This window comes from Hyla sarda, unplaced genomic scaffold (assembly GCF_029499605.1).
Source record: "Hyla sarda isolate aHylSar1 unplaced genomic scaffold, aHylSar1.hap1 scaffold_197, whole genome shotgun sequence".
Taxonomy (NCBI): Eukaryota; Metazoa; Chordata; class Amphibia; order Anura; family Hylidae; genus Hyla; species Hyla sarda.
This window is the reverse complement of record NW_026608627.1, coordinates 414,331-427,326: the sequence shown is the minus strand read 5'-3', so window position 1 is coordinate 427,326 and position 12,996 is coordinate 414,331. Positions and strand designations below refer to the sequence as shown.

Here is a 12,996-nt window from a genome sequence, read left to right as displayed (position 1 = left end):
GCAGCAGCAGCAGCAGCAGCAAGGCCCACAGGGCTGGCTAGCTGGCTAGCCAGCAAGCAGGTAGCAATGAAAGTAGGAATCTTTCTTTTTAACCCTGTAAGGGGGTGGTGCACTGTACCCGAAGATACTGCCATATCGGGTCAATGCATAGGGCGACGGAAGCAAGCTTCGAAATCGGCCCCCGTTCTCAAAAATCCATTTAATATATGGTCCCCAGATAGGGGACGTATCAGATATTAAACTGATAAGAACAGATACTACACTTGATCTTAGCCAAAAGGCCGAGAAGCGATAACCGTGAAAGGGGCGGGCCCAACAAGGTCCCCTTCATGGGCACTATCACTGCTTGCTGTCAGGGAGGCTGCCAGACAATTTTCCATGCACACTCTGGGCTGGGGGGCAGTCAACCACCAGTACACACAGCAGAACCTAAACCCATACCATTATTGCTAAGCAGCAAGACAGGGGCCCATTGCACTCCCACGGGGCCTTTTTAAATGCAATCCATAACCCGGATTTGCCAGGAACCCTTCTTACTCCTCCTACTTGCATGTGACACTGGGCTTAGGATCTGCATAGGAAACACACACACAAGCACACACCTACCTTTGTTGCCTGCAGATGCCTCCTTGGCTGTCCCCAAACGGTATCAAACCAACACCCACGGGAAGCTGTAAGCATAGAGGACATGCCTGCACCCCATTGGACTTACCTGTGTGGGTTAAATCCGGGTTATTTGACAACCTATGGCGGTGATGGTTCTGCTCAGGCAGAGCAGTGCTGATGCTCCTCATAAAGCTGTCGCTGCTGTGAAGGTTCTAGGTGACATCACAATCCCTATGGTTACATACACGACAAAGCTGGGTTGTTGTTGTTTACACTCTGCAAGGCCTGTGGAAGTGAGTGACATCATAGCACTGTAGTTCTGAGGGTTCTAGATGGATGCAACAATCTCCTGTTGCTTCTATGAAGGCCATAATAGACGACATCACCAAACAGCTCCATAGTCACATACACAGCAAAGGAGAGATGTTGTTTACACCTAGTGATGTCAGTGGTATTGAGTGACATCACAGCACAGTGCTAAGGCTCCTGGGCCTGGACACAGCAGCGGCTGCAATATCTCAACGGAGAATACGTTTATATATATGTGTGTGTGTGCGCGTATATATATATATATATATATATATATATATATATATTTCTCCGCCGAAATCACTTTTAAACCCATTTCCACCTTTTTTTCCCTTCTCTTCCTCTTACTTTTTTTTCACGTTTTTTTACGTTTTTCTCCTTTTCGCCTCTTTTCTGGGCGTATTATTCTTCTTTTTCTTCTTTTTTTTCGTCTAATGCATACCCCATCAGTGCAGCAATGCTTATTCAATACCGCCAGCAGATGGAGACACTGGGGGATAATTTTCTAAGGATTTATACTGATTTTTCCTGTCTGAATTTGTCGCACAGAAAGTTGCAGGCCAAATATGTGTGACATTTCTGCGACTTTAGCTTCTAGAGCATTTTTACAACATTATACATAGGTGCTGAATACATAAAAAGCGACTGTTCAGCGACAGACAAGTCGCATCGGCTGAAAGTAGGCCAGAATGTCAGTCCATGTTGGAGCAGGTTTAGATACAGTCTAAAGCATAGATCTCAAAGTCTGTGCACAGAATTTAGCAAGGGCCTCGCACCTTCTGATGCATCAGGTAGGTGCACTATAGCATAGCCTAACCCTCTGTACTTTGGTCTATATTGATGCGGGACATAGACAGCCAGCTGATGACCAATCCATTAGTGCAATGGATGGCTGGAAGCATTTGTCTTTGCCTTTGCAATACCACAGAAGCAATGCATGGTCAATGTACAGCAATGACACACCTGTGTGAACAGCCAGGAGACCCCCCCATGTTATGTTACATAGTTACATAGTTAGTACGGTCGAAAAAAGACATATGTCCATCAAGTTCAACCAGGGAATTAAGGGGTAGGGGTGTGGCGCGATATTGGGGAAGGGATGAGATTTTATATTTCTTCATAAGCATTAATCTTATTTTGTCAATTAGGAACATTCAGCACCCACCCGCTATCAAGGCAGCTGCCTATCATGTCATGCCCTACCTGCACAGGTGTGCTGGCTACTCAAATGATCCAATTAAGGAGGCCATTTAGTCAGCAGCAGCAGAAGTCCTGTGCCTGGACGCTCCAACAGCGGCCAGACACAAGCAGAAGCAGCAGAAGCAGCAGCAGCACCACCTTTTGTTTTTTGGCTGCAGCAGCAGCAGCAGCAGCAGCAGCAAGGCCCACAGGGCTGGCTAGCTGGCTAGCCAGCAAGCAGGTAGCAATGAAAGTAGGAATCTTTCTTTTTAACCCTGTAAGGGGGTGGTGCACTGTACCCGAAGATACTGCCATATCGGGTCAATGCATAGGGCGACGGAAGCAAGCTTCGAAATCGGCCCCCGTTCTCAAAAATCCATTTAATATATGGTCCCCAGATAGGGGACGTATCAGATATTAAACTGATAAGAACAGATACTACACTTGATCTTAGCCAAAAGGCCGAGAAGCGATAACCGTGAAAGGGGCGGGCCCAACAAGGTCCCCTTCATGGGCACTATCACTGCTTGCTGTCAGGGAGGCTGCCAGACAATTTTCCATGCACACTCTGGGCTGGGGGGCAGTCAACCACCAGTACACACAGCAGAACCTAAACCCATACCATTATTGCTAAGCAGCAAGACAGGGGCCCATTGCACTCCCACGGGGCCTTTTTAAATGCAATCCATAACCCGGATTTGCCAGGAACCCTTCTTACTCCTCCTACTTGCATGTGACACTGGGCTTAGGATCTGCATAGGAAACACACACACAAGCACACACCTACCTTTGTTGCCTGCAGATGCCTCCTTGGCTGTCCCCAAACGGTATCAAACCAACACCCACGGGAAGCTGTAAGCATAGAGGACATGCCTGCACCCCATTGGACTTACCTGTGTGGGTTAAATCCGGGTTATTTGACAACCTATGGCGGTGATGGTTCTGCTCAGGCAGAGCAGTGCTGATGCTCCTCATAAAGCTGTCGCTGCTGTGAAGGTTCTAGGTGACATCACAATCCCTATGGTTACATACACGACAAAGCTGGGTTGTTGTTGTTTACACTCTGCAAGGCCTGTGGAAGTGAGTGACATCATAGCACTGTAGTTCTGAGGGTTCTAGATGGATGCAACAATCTCCTGTTGCTTCTATGAAGGCCATAATAGACGACATCACCAAACAGCTCCATAGTCACATACACAGCAAAGGAGAGATGTTGTTTACACCTAGTGATGTCAGTGGTATTGAGTGACATCACAGCACAGTGCTAAGGCTCCTGGGCCTGGACACAGCAGCGGCTGCAATATCTCAACGGAGAATACGTTTATATATATGTGTGTGTGTGCGCGTATATATGTATATATATATATATATATATATATATATATATTTCTCCGCCGAAATCACTTTTAAACCCATTTCCACCTTTTTTTCCCTTCTCTTCCTCTTACTTTTTTTTCACGTTTTTTTACGTTTTTCTCCTTTTCGCCTCTTTTCTGGGCGTATTATTCTTCTTTTTCTTCTTTTTTTTCGTCTAATGCATACCCCATCAGTGCAGCAATGCTTATTCAATACCGCCAGCAGATGGAGACACTGGGGGATAATTTTCTAAGGATTTATACTGATTTTTCCTGTCTGAATTTGTCGCACAGAAAGTTGCAGGCCAAATATGTGTGACATTTCTGCGACTTTAGCTTCTAGAGCATTTTTACAACATTATACATAGGTGCTGAATACATAAAAAGCGACTGTTCAGCGACAGACAAGTCGCATCGGCTGAAAGTAGGCCAGAATGTCAGTCCATGTTGGAGCAGGTTTAGATACAGTCTAAAGCATAGATCTCAAAGTCTGTGCACAGAATTTAGCAAGGGCCTCGCACCTTCTGATGCATCAGGTAGGTGCACTATAGCATAGCCTAACCCTCTGTACTTTGGTCTATATTGATGCGGGACATAGACAGCCAGCTGATGACCAATCCATTAGTGCAATGGATGGCTGGAAGCATTTGTCTTTGCCTTTGCAATACCACAGAAGCAATGCATGGTCAATGTACAGCAATGACACACCTGTGTGAACAGCCAGGAGACCCCCCCATGTTATGTTACATAGTTACATAGTTAGTACGGTCGAAAAAAGACATATGTCCATCAAGTTCAACCAGGGAATTAAGGGGTAGGGGTGTGGCGCGATATTGGGGAAGGGATGAGATTTTATATTTCTTCATAAGCATTAATCTTATTTTGTCAATTAGGAACATTCAGCACCCACCCGCTATCAAGGCAGCTGCCTATCATGTCATGCCCTACCTGCACAGGTGTGCTGGCTACTCAAATGATCCAATTAAGGAGGCCATTTAGTCAGCAGCAGCAGAAGTCCTGTACCTGGACGCTCCAACAGCGGCCAGACACAAGCAGAAGCAGCAGAAGCAGCAGCAGCACCACCTTTTGTTTTTTGGCTGCAGCAGCAGCAGCAGCAGCAAGGCCCACAGGGCTGGCTAGCTGGCTAGCCAGCAAGCAGGTAGCAATGAAAGTAGGAATCTTTCTTTTTAACCCTGTAAGGGGGTGGTGCACTGTACCCGAAGATACTGCCATATCGGGTCAATGCATAGGGCGACGGAAGCAAGCTTCGAAATCGGCCCCCGTTCTCAAAAATCCATTTAATATATGGTCCCCAGATAGGGGACGTATCAGATATTAAACTGATAAGAACAGATACTACACTTGATCTTAGCCAAAAGGCCGAGAAGCGATAACCGTGAAAGGGGCGGGCCCAACAAGGTCCCCTTCATGGGCACTATCACTGCTTGCTGTCAGGGAGGCTGCCAGACAATTTTCCATGCACACTCTGGGCTGGGGGGCAGTCAACCACCAGTACACACAGCAGAACCTAAACCCATACCATTATTGCTAAGCAGCAAGACAGGGGCCCATTGCACTCCCACGGGGCCTTTTTAAATGCAATCCATAACCCGGATTTGCCAGGAACCCTTCTTACTCCTCCTACTTGCATGTGACACTGGGCTTAGGATCTGCATAGGAAACACACACACAAGCACACACCTACCTTTGTTGCCTGCAGATGCCTCCTTGGCTGTCCCCAAACGGTATCAAACCAACACCCACGGGAAGCTGTAAGCATAGAGGACATGCCTGCACCCCATTGGACTTACCTGTGTGGGTTAAATCCGGGTTATTTGACAACCTATGGCGGTGATGGTTCTGCTCAGGCAGAGCAGTGCTGATGCTCCTCATAAAGCTGTCGCTGCTGTGAAGGTTCTAGGTGACATCACAATCCCTATGGTTACATACACGACAAAGCTGGGTTGTTGTTGTTTACACTCTGCAAGGCCTGTGGAAGTGAGTGACATCATAGCACTGTAGTTCTGAGGGTTCTAGATGGATGCAACAATCTCCTGTTGCTTCTATGAAGGCCATAATAGACAACATCACCAAACAGCTCCATAGTCACATACACAGCAAAGGAGAGATGTTGTTTACACCTAGTGATGTCAGTGGTATTGAGTGACATCACAGCACAGTGCTAAGGCTCCTGGGCCTGGACACAGCAGCGGCTGCAATATCTCAACGGAGAATACGTTTATATATATGTGTGTGTGTGCGCGTATATATATATATATATATATATATATATATATATATATATATTTCTCCGCCGAAATCACTTTTAAACCCATTTCCACCTTTTTTTCCCTTCTCTTCCTCTTACTTTTTTTTCACGTTTTTTTACGTTTTTCTCCTTTTCGCCTCTTTTCTGGGCGTATTATTCTTCTTTTTCTTCTTTTTTTTCGTCTAATGCATACCCCATCAGTGCAGCAATGCTTATTCAATACCGCCAGCAGATGGAGACACTGGGGGATAATTTTCTAAGGATTTATACTGATTTTTCCTGTCTGAATTTGTCGCACAGAAAGTTGCAGGCCAAATATGTGTGACATTTCTGCGACTTTAGCTTCTAGAGCATTTTTACAACATTATACATAGGTGCTGAATACATAAAAAGCGACTGTTCAGCGACAGACAAGTCGCATCGGCTGAAAGTAGGCCAGAATGTCAGTCCATGTTGGAGCAGGTTTAGATACAGTCTAAAGCATAGATCTCAAAGTCTGTGCACAGAATTTAGCAAGGGCCTCGCACCTTCTGATGCATCAGGTAGGTGCACTATAGCATAGCCTAACCCTCTGTACTTTGGTCTATATTGATGCGGGACATAGACAGCCAGCTGATGACCAATCCATTAGTGCAATGGATGGCTGGAAGCATTTGTCTTTGCCTTTGCAATACCACAGAAGCAATGCATGGTCAATGTACAGCAATGACACACCTGTGTGAACAGCCAGGAGACCCCCCCATGTTATGTTACATAGTTACATAGTTAGTACGGTCGAAAAAAGACATATGTCCATCAAGTTCAACCAGGGAATTAAGGGGTAGGGGTGTGGCGTGATATTGGGGAAGGGATGAGATTTTATATTTCTTCATAAGCATTAATCTTATTTTGTCAATTAGGAACATTCAGCACCCACCCGCTATCAAGGCAGCTGCCTATCATGTCATGCCCTACCTGCACAGGTGTGCTGGCTACTCAAATGATCCAATTAAGGAGGCCATTTAGTCAGCAGCAGCAGAAGTCCTGTGCCTGGACGCTCCAACAGCGGCCAGACACAAGCAGAAGCAGCAGAAGCAGCAGCAGCACCACCTTTTGTTTTTTGGCTGCAGCAGCAGCAGCAGCAAGGCCCACAGGGCTGGCTAGCTGGCTAGCCAGCAAGCAGGTAGCAATGAAAGTAGGAATCTTTCTTTTTAACCCTGTAAGGGGGTGGTGCACTGTACCCGAAGATACTGCCATATCGGGTCAATGCATAGGGCGACGGAAGCAAGCTTCGAAATCGGCCCCCGTTCTCAAAAATCCATTTAATATATGGTCCCCAGATAGGGGACGTATCAGATATTAAACTGATAAGAACAGATACTACACTTGATCTTAGCCAAAAGGCCGAGAAGCGATAACCGTGAAAGGGGCGGGCCCAACAAGGTCCCCTTCATGGGCACTATCACTGCTTGCTGTCAGGGAGGCTGCCAGACAATTTTCCATGCACACTCTGGGCTGGGGGGCAGTCAACCACCAGTACACACAGCAGAACCTAAACCCATACCATTATTGCTAAGCAGCAAGACAGGGGCCCATTGCACTCCCACGGGGCCTTTTTAAATGCAATCCATAACCCGGATTTGCCAGGAACCCTTCTTACTCCTCCTACTTGCATGTGACACTGGGCTTAGGATCTGCATAGGAAACACACACACAAGCACACACCTACCTTTGTTGCCTGCAGATGCCTCCTTGGCTGTCCCCAAACGGTATCAAACCAACACCCACGGGAAGCTGTAAGCATAGAGGACATGCCTGCACCCCATTGGACTTACCTGTGTGGGTTAAATCCGGGTTATTTGACAACCTATGGCGGTGATGGTTCTGCTCAGGCAGAGCAGTGCTGATGCTCCTCATAAAGCTGTCGCTGCTGTGAAGGTTCTAGGTGACATCACAATCCCTATGGTTACATACACGACAAAGCTGGGTTGTTGTTGTTTACACTCTGCAAGGCCTGTGGAAGTGAGTGACATCATAGCACTGTAGTTCTGAGGGTTCTAGATGGATGCAACAATCTCCTGTTGCTTCTATGAAGGCCATAATAGACGACATCACCAAACAGCTCCATAGTCACATACACAGCAAAGGAGAGATGTTGTTTACACCTAGTGATGTCAGTGGTATTGAGTGACATCACAGCACAGTGCTAAGGCTCCTGGGCCTGGACACAGCAGCGGCTGCAATATCTCAACGGAGAATACGTTTATATATATGTGTGTGTGTGCGCGTGTATATATATATATATATATATATATATATATATATATATATATTTCTCCGCCGAAATCACTTTTAAACCCATTTCCACCTTTTTTTCCCTTCTCTTCCTCTTACTTTTTTTTCACGTTTTTTTACGTTTTTCTCCTTTTCGCCTCTTTTCTGGGCGTATTATTCTTCTTTTTCTTCTTTTTTTTCGTCTAATGCATACCCCATCAGTGCAGCAATGCTTATTCAATACCGCCAGCAGATGGAGACACTGGGGGATAATTTTCTAAGGATTTATACTGATTTTTCCTGTCTGAATTTGTCGCACAGAAAGTTGCAGGCCAAATATGTGTGACATTTCTGCGACTTTAGCTTCTAGAGCATTTTTACAACATTATACATAGGTGCTGAATACATAAAAAGCGACTGTTCAGCGACAGACAAGTCGCATCGGCTGAAAGTAGGCCAGAATGTCAGTCCATGTTGGAGCAGGTTTAGATACAGTCTAAAGCATAGATCTCAAAGTCTGTGCACAGAATTTAGCAAGGGCCTCGCACCTTCTGATGCATCAGGTAGGTGCACTATAGCATAGCCTAACCCTCTGTACTTTGGTCTATATTGATGCGGGACATAGACAGCCAGCTGATGACCAATCCATTAGTGCAATGGATGGCTGGAAGCATTTGTCTTTGCCTTTGCAATACCACAGAAGCAATGCATGGTCAATGTACAGCAATGACACACCTGTGTGAACAGCCAGGAGACCCCCCCATGTTATGTTACATAGTTACATAGTTAGTACGGTCGAAAAAAGACATATGTCCATCAAGTTCAACCAGGGAATTAAGGGGTAGGGGTGTGGCGCGATATTGGGGAAGGGATGAGATTTTATATTTCTTCATAAGCATTAATCTTATTTTGTCAATTAGGAACATTCAGCACCCACCCGCTATCAAGGCAGCTGCCTATCATGTCATGCCCTACCTGCACAGGTGTGCTGGCTACTCAAATGATCCAATTAAGGAGGCCATTTAGTCAGCAGCAGCAGAAGTCCTGTGCCTGGACGCTCCAACAGCGGCCAGACACAAGCAGAAGCAGCAGAAGCAGCAGCAGCACCACCTTTTGTTTTTTGGCTGCAGCAGCAGCAGCAGCAGCAGCAAGGCCCACAGGGCTGGCTAGCTGGCTAGCCAGCAAGCAGGTAGCAATGAAAGTAGGAATCTTTCTTTTTAACCCTGTAAGGGGGTGGTGCACTGTACCCGAAGATACTGCCATATCGGGTCAATGCATAGGGCGACGGAAGCAAGCTTCGAAATCGGCCCCCGTTCTCAAAAATCCATTTAATATATGGTCCCCAGATAGGGGACGTATCAGATATTAAACTGATAAGAACAGATACTACACTTGATCTTAGCCAAAAGGCCGAGAAGCGATAACCGTGAAAGGGGCGGGCCCAACAAGGTCCCCTTCATGGGCACTATCACTGCTTGCTGTCAGGGAGGCTGCCAGACAATTTTCCATGCACACTCTGGGCTGGGGGGCAGTCAACCACCAGTACACACAGCAGAACCTAAACCCATACCATTATTGCTAAGCAGCAAGACAGGGGCCCATTGCACTCCCACGGGGCCTTTTTAAATGCAATCCATAACCCGGATTTGCCAGGAACCCTTCTTACTCCTCCTACTTGCATGTGACACTGGGCTTAGGATCTGCATAGGAAACACACACACAAGCACACACCTACCTTTGTTGCCTGCAGATGCCTCCTTGGCTGTCCCCAAACGGTATCAAACCAACACCCACGGGAAGCTGTAAGCATAGAGGACATGCCTGCACCCCATTGGACTTACCTGTGTGGGTTAAATCCGGGTTATTTGACAACCTATGGCGGTGATGGTTCTGCTCAGGCAGAGCAGTGCTGATGCTCCTCATAAAGCTGTCGCTGCTGTGAAGGTTCTAGGTGACATCACAATCCCTATGGTTACATACACGACAAAGCTGGGTTGTTGTTGTTTACACTCTGCAAGGCCTGTGGAAGTGAGTGACATCATAGCACTGTAGTTCTGAGGGTTCTAGATGGATGCAACAATCTCCTGTTGCTTCTATGAAGGCCATAATAGACGACATCACCAAACAGCTCCAAGTCACATACACAGCAAAGGAGAGATGTTGTTTACACCTAGTGATGTCAGTGGTATTGAGTGACATCACAGCACAGTGCTAAGGCTCCTGGGCCTGGACACAGCAGCGGCTGCAATATCTCAACGGAGAATACGTTTATATATATGTGTGTGTGTGCGCGTATATATATATATATATATATATATATATATATATATATATATATATTCTCCGCCGAAATCACTTTTAAACCCATTTCCACCTTTTTTTCCCTTCTCTTCCTCTTACTTTTTTTTCACGTTTTTTTACGTTTTTCTCCTTTTCGCCTCTTTTCTGGGCGTATTATTCTTCTTTTTCTTCTTTTTTTTCGTCTAATGCATACCCCATCAGTGCAGCAATGCTTATTCAATACCGCCAGCAGATGGAGACACTGGGGGATAATTTTCTAAGGATTTATACTGATTTTTCCTGTCTGAATTTGTCGCACAGAAAGTTGCAGGCCAAATATGTGTGACATTTCTGCGACTTTAGCTTCTAGAGCATTTTTACAACATTATACATAGGTGCTGAATACATAAAAAGCGACTGTTCAGCGACAGACAAGTCGCATCGGCTGAAAGTAGGCCAGAATGTCAGTCCATGTTGGAGCAGGTTTAGATACAGTCTAAAGCATAGATCTCAAAGTCTGTGCACAGAATTTAGCAAGGGCCTCGCACCTTCTGATGCATCAGGTAGGTGCACTTTAGCATAGCCTAACCCTCTGTACTTTGGTCTATATTGATGCGGGACATAGACAGCCAGCTGATGACCAATCCATTAGTGCAATGGATGGCTGGAAGCATTTGTCTTTGCCTTTGCAATACCACAGAAGCAATGCATGGTCAATGTACAGCAATGACACACCTGTGTGAACAGCCAGGAGACCCCCCCATGTTATGTTACATAGTTACATAGTTAGTACGGTCGAAAAAAGACATATGTCCATCAAGTTCAACCAGGGAATTAAGGGGTAGGGGTGTGGCGCGATATTGGGGAAGGGATGAGATTTTATATTTCTTCATAAGCATTAATCTTATTTTGTCAATTAGGAACATTCAGCACCCACCCGCTATCAAGGCAGCTGCCTATCATGTCATGCCCTACCTGCACAGGTGTGCTGGCTACTCAAATGATCCAATTAAGGAGGCCATTTAGTCAGCAGCAGCAGAAGTCCTGTGCCTGGACGCTCCAACAGCGGCCAGACACAAGCAGAAGCAGCAGAAGCAGCAGCAGCACCACCTTTTGTTTTTTGGCTGCAGCAGCAGCAGCAGCAGCAGCAAGGCCCACAGGGCTGGCTAGCTGGCTAGCCAGCAAGCAGGTAGCAATGAAAGTAGGAATCTTTCTTTTTAACCCTGTAAGGGGGTGGTGCACTGTACCCGAAGATACTGCCATATCGGGTCAATGCATAGGGCGACGGAAGCAAGCTTCGAAATCGGCCCCCGTTCTCAAAAATCCATTTAATATATGGTCCCCAGATAGGGGACGTATCAGATATTAAACTGATAAGAACAGATACTACACTTGATCTTAGCCAAAAGGCCGAGAAGCGATAACCGTGAAAGGGGCGGGCCCAACAAGGTCCCCTTCATGGGCACTATCACTGCTTGCTGTCAGGGAGGCTGCCAGACAATTTTCCATGCACACTCTGGGCTGGGGGGCAGTCAACCACCAGTACACACAGCAGAACCTAAACCCATACCATTATTGCTAAGCAGCAAGACAGGGGCCCATTGCACTCCCACGGGGCCTTTTTAAATGCAATCCATAACCCGGATTTGCCAGGAACCCTTCTTACTCCTCCTACTTGCATGTGACACTGGGCTTAGGATCTGCATAGGAAACACACACACAAGCACACACCTACCTTTGTTGCCTGCAGATGCCTCCTTGGCTGTCCCCAAACGGTATCAAACCAACACCCACGGGAAGCTGTAAGCATAGAGGACATGCCTGCACCCCATTGGACTTACCTGTGTGGGTTAAATCCGGGTTATTTGACAACCTATGGCGGTGATGGTTCTGCTCAGGCAGAGCAGTGCTGATGCTCCTCATAAAGCTGTCGCTGCTGTGAAGGTTCTAGGTGACATCACAATCCCTATGGTTACATACACGACAAAGCTGGGTTGTTGTTGTTTACACTCTGCAAGGCCTGTGGAAGTGAGTGACATCATAGCACTGTAGTTCTGAGGGTTCTAGATGGATGCAACAATCTCCTGTTGCTTCTATGAAGGCCATAATAGACGACATCACCAAACAGCTCCATAGTCACATACACAGCAAAGGAGAGATGTTGTTTACACCTAGTGATGTCAGTGGTATTGAGTGACATCACAGCACAGTGCTAAGGCTCCTGGGCCTGGACACAGCAGCGGCTGCAATATCTCAACGGAGAATACGTTTATATATATGTGTGTGTGTGCGCGTATATATATATATATATATATATATATATATATATATATATATATTCTCCGCCGAAATCACTTTTAAACCCATTTCCACCTTTTTTTCCCTTCTCTTCCTCTTACTTTTTTTTCACGTTTTTTTACGTTTTTCTCCTTTTCGCCTCTTTTCTGGGCGTATTATTCTTCTTTTTCTTCTTTTTTTTCGTCTAATGCATACCCCATCAGTGCAGCAATGCTTATTCAATACCGCCAGCAGATGGAGACACTGGGGGATAATTTTCTAAGGATTTATACTGATTTTTCCTGTCTGAATTTGTCGCACAGAAAGTTGCAGGCCAAATATGTGTGACATTTCTGCGACTTTAGCTTCTAGAGCATTTTTACAACATTATACATAGGTGCTGAATACATAAAAAGCGACTGTTCAGCGACAGACAAGTCGCATCGGCTGAAAGTAGGCCAGAATGTC

General features: G+C 46.1%; 6 non-coding genes across 6 annotated transcripts; all 6 read right to left on the bottom strand.

Annotated features, from left to right (window-relative positions):
- Positions 1-102: 102 nt before the first annotated feature.
- LOC130316973 (U2 spliceosomal RNA) lies at positions 103-293 on the bottom strand. Its single transcript, XR_008864173.1, has one exon. It is a non-coding gene; the product is annotated as a U2 spliceosomal RNA (small nuclear RNA).
- Positions 294-2,377: 2,084 nt separating this feature from the next.
- LOC130316972 (U2 spliceosomal RNA) lies at positions 2,378-2,568 on the bottom strand. Its single transcript, XR_008864172.1, has one exon. It is a non-coding gene; the product is annotated as a U2 spliceosomal RNA (small nuclear RNA).
- A 2,082-nt stretch (positions 2,569-4,650) lies between these two features.
- On the bottom strand, positions 4,651-4,841 carry LOC130316971 (U2 spliceosomal RNA). Its single transcript, XR_008864171.1, has one exon. It is a non-coding gene; the product is annotated as a U2 spliceosomal RNA (small nuclear RNA).
- Positions 4,842-6,922: 2,081 nt separating this feature from the next.
- Positions 6,923-7,113, bottom strand: LOC130316970 (U2 spliceosomal RNA). The gene has a single exon (XR_008864170.1). It is a non-coding gene; the product is annotated as a U2 spliceosomal RNA (small nuclear RNA).
- A 2,089-nt stretch (positions 7,114-9,202) lies between these two features.
- On the bottom strand, positions 9,203-9,393 carry LOC130316968 (U2 spliceosomal RNA). The gene has a single exon (XR_008864168.1). It is a non-coding gene; the product is annotated as a U2 spliceosomal RNA (small nuclear RNA).
- A 2,089-nt stretch (positions 9,394-11,482) lies between these two features.
- LOC130316967 (U2 spliceosomal RNA) lies at positions 11,483-11,673 on the bottom strand. The gene has a single exon (XR_008864167.1). It is a non-coding gene; the product is annotated as a U2 spliceosomal RNA (small nuclear RNA).
- Positions 11,674-12,996: the final 1,323 nt, after the last annotated feature.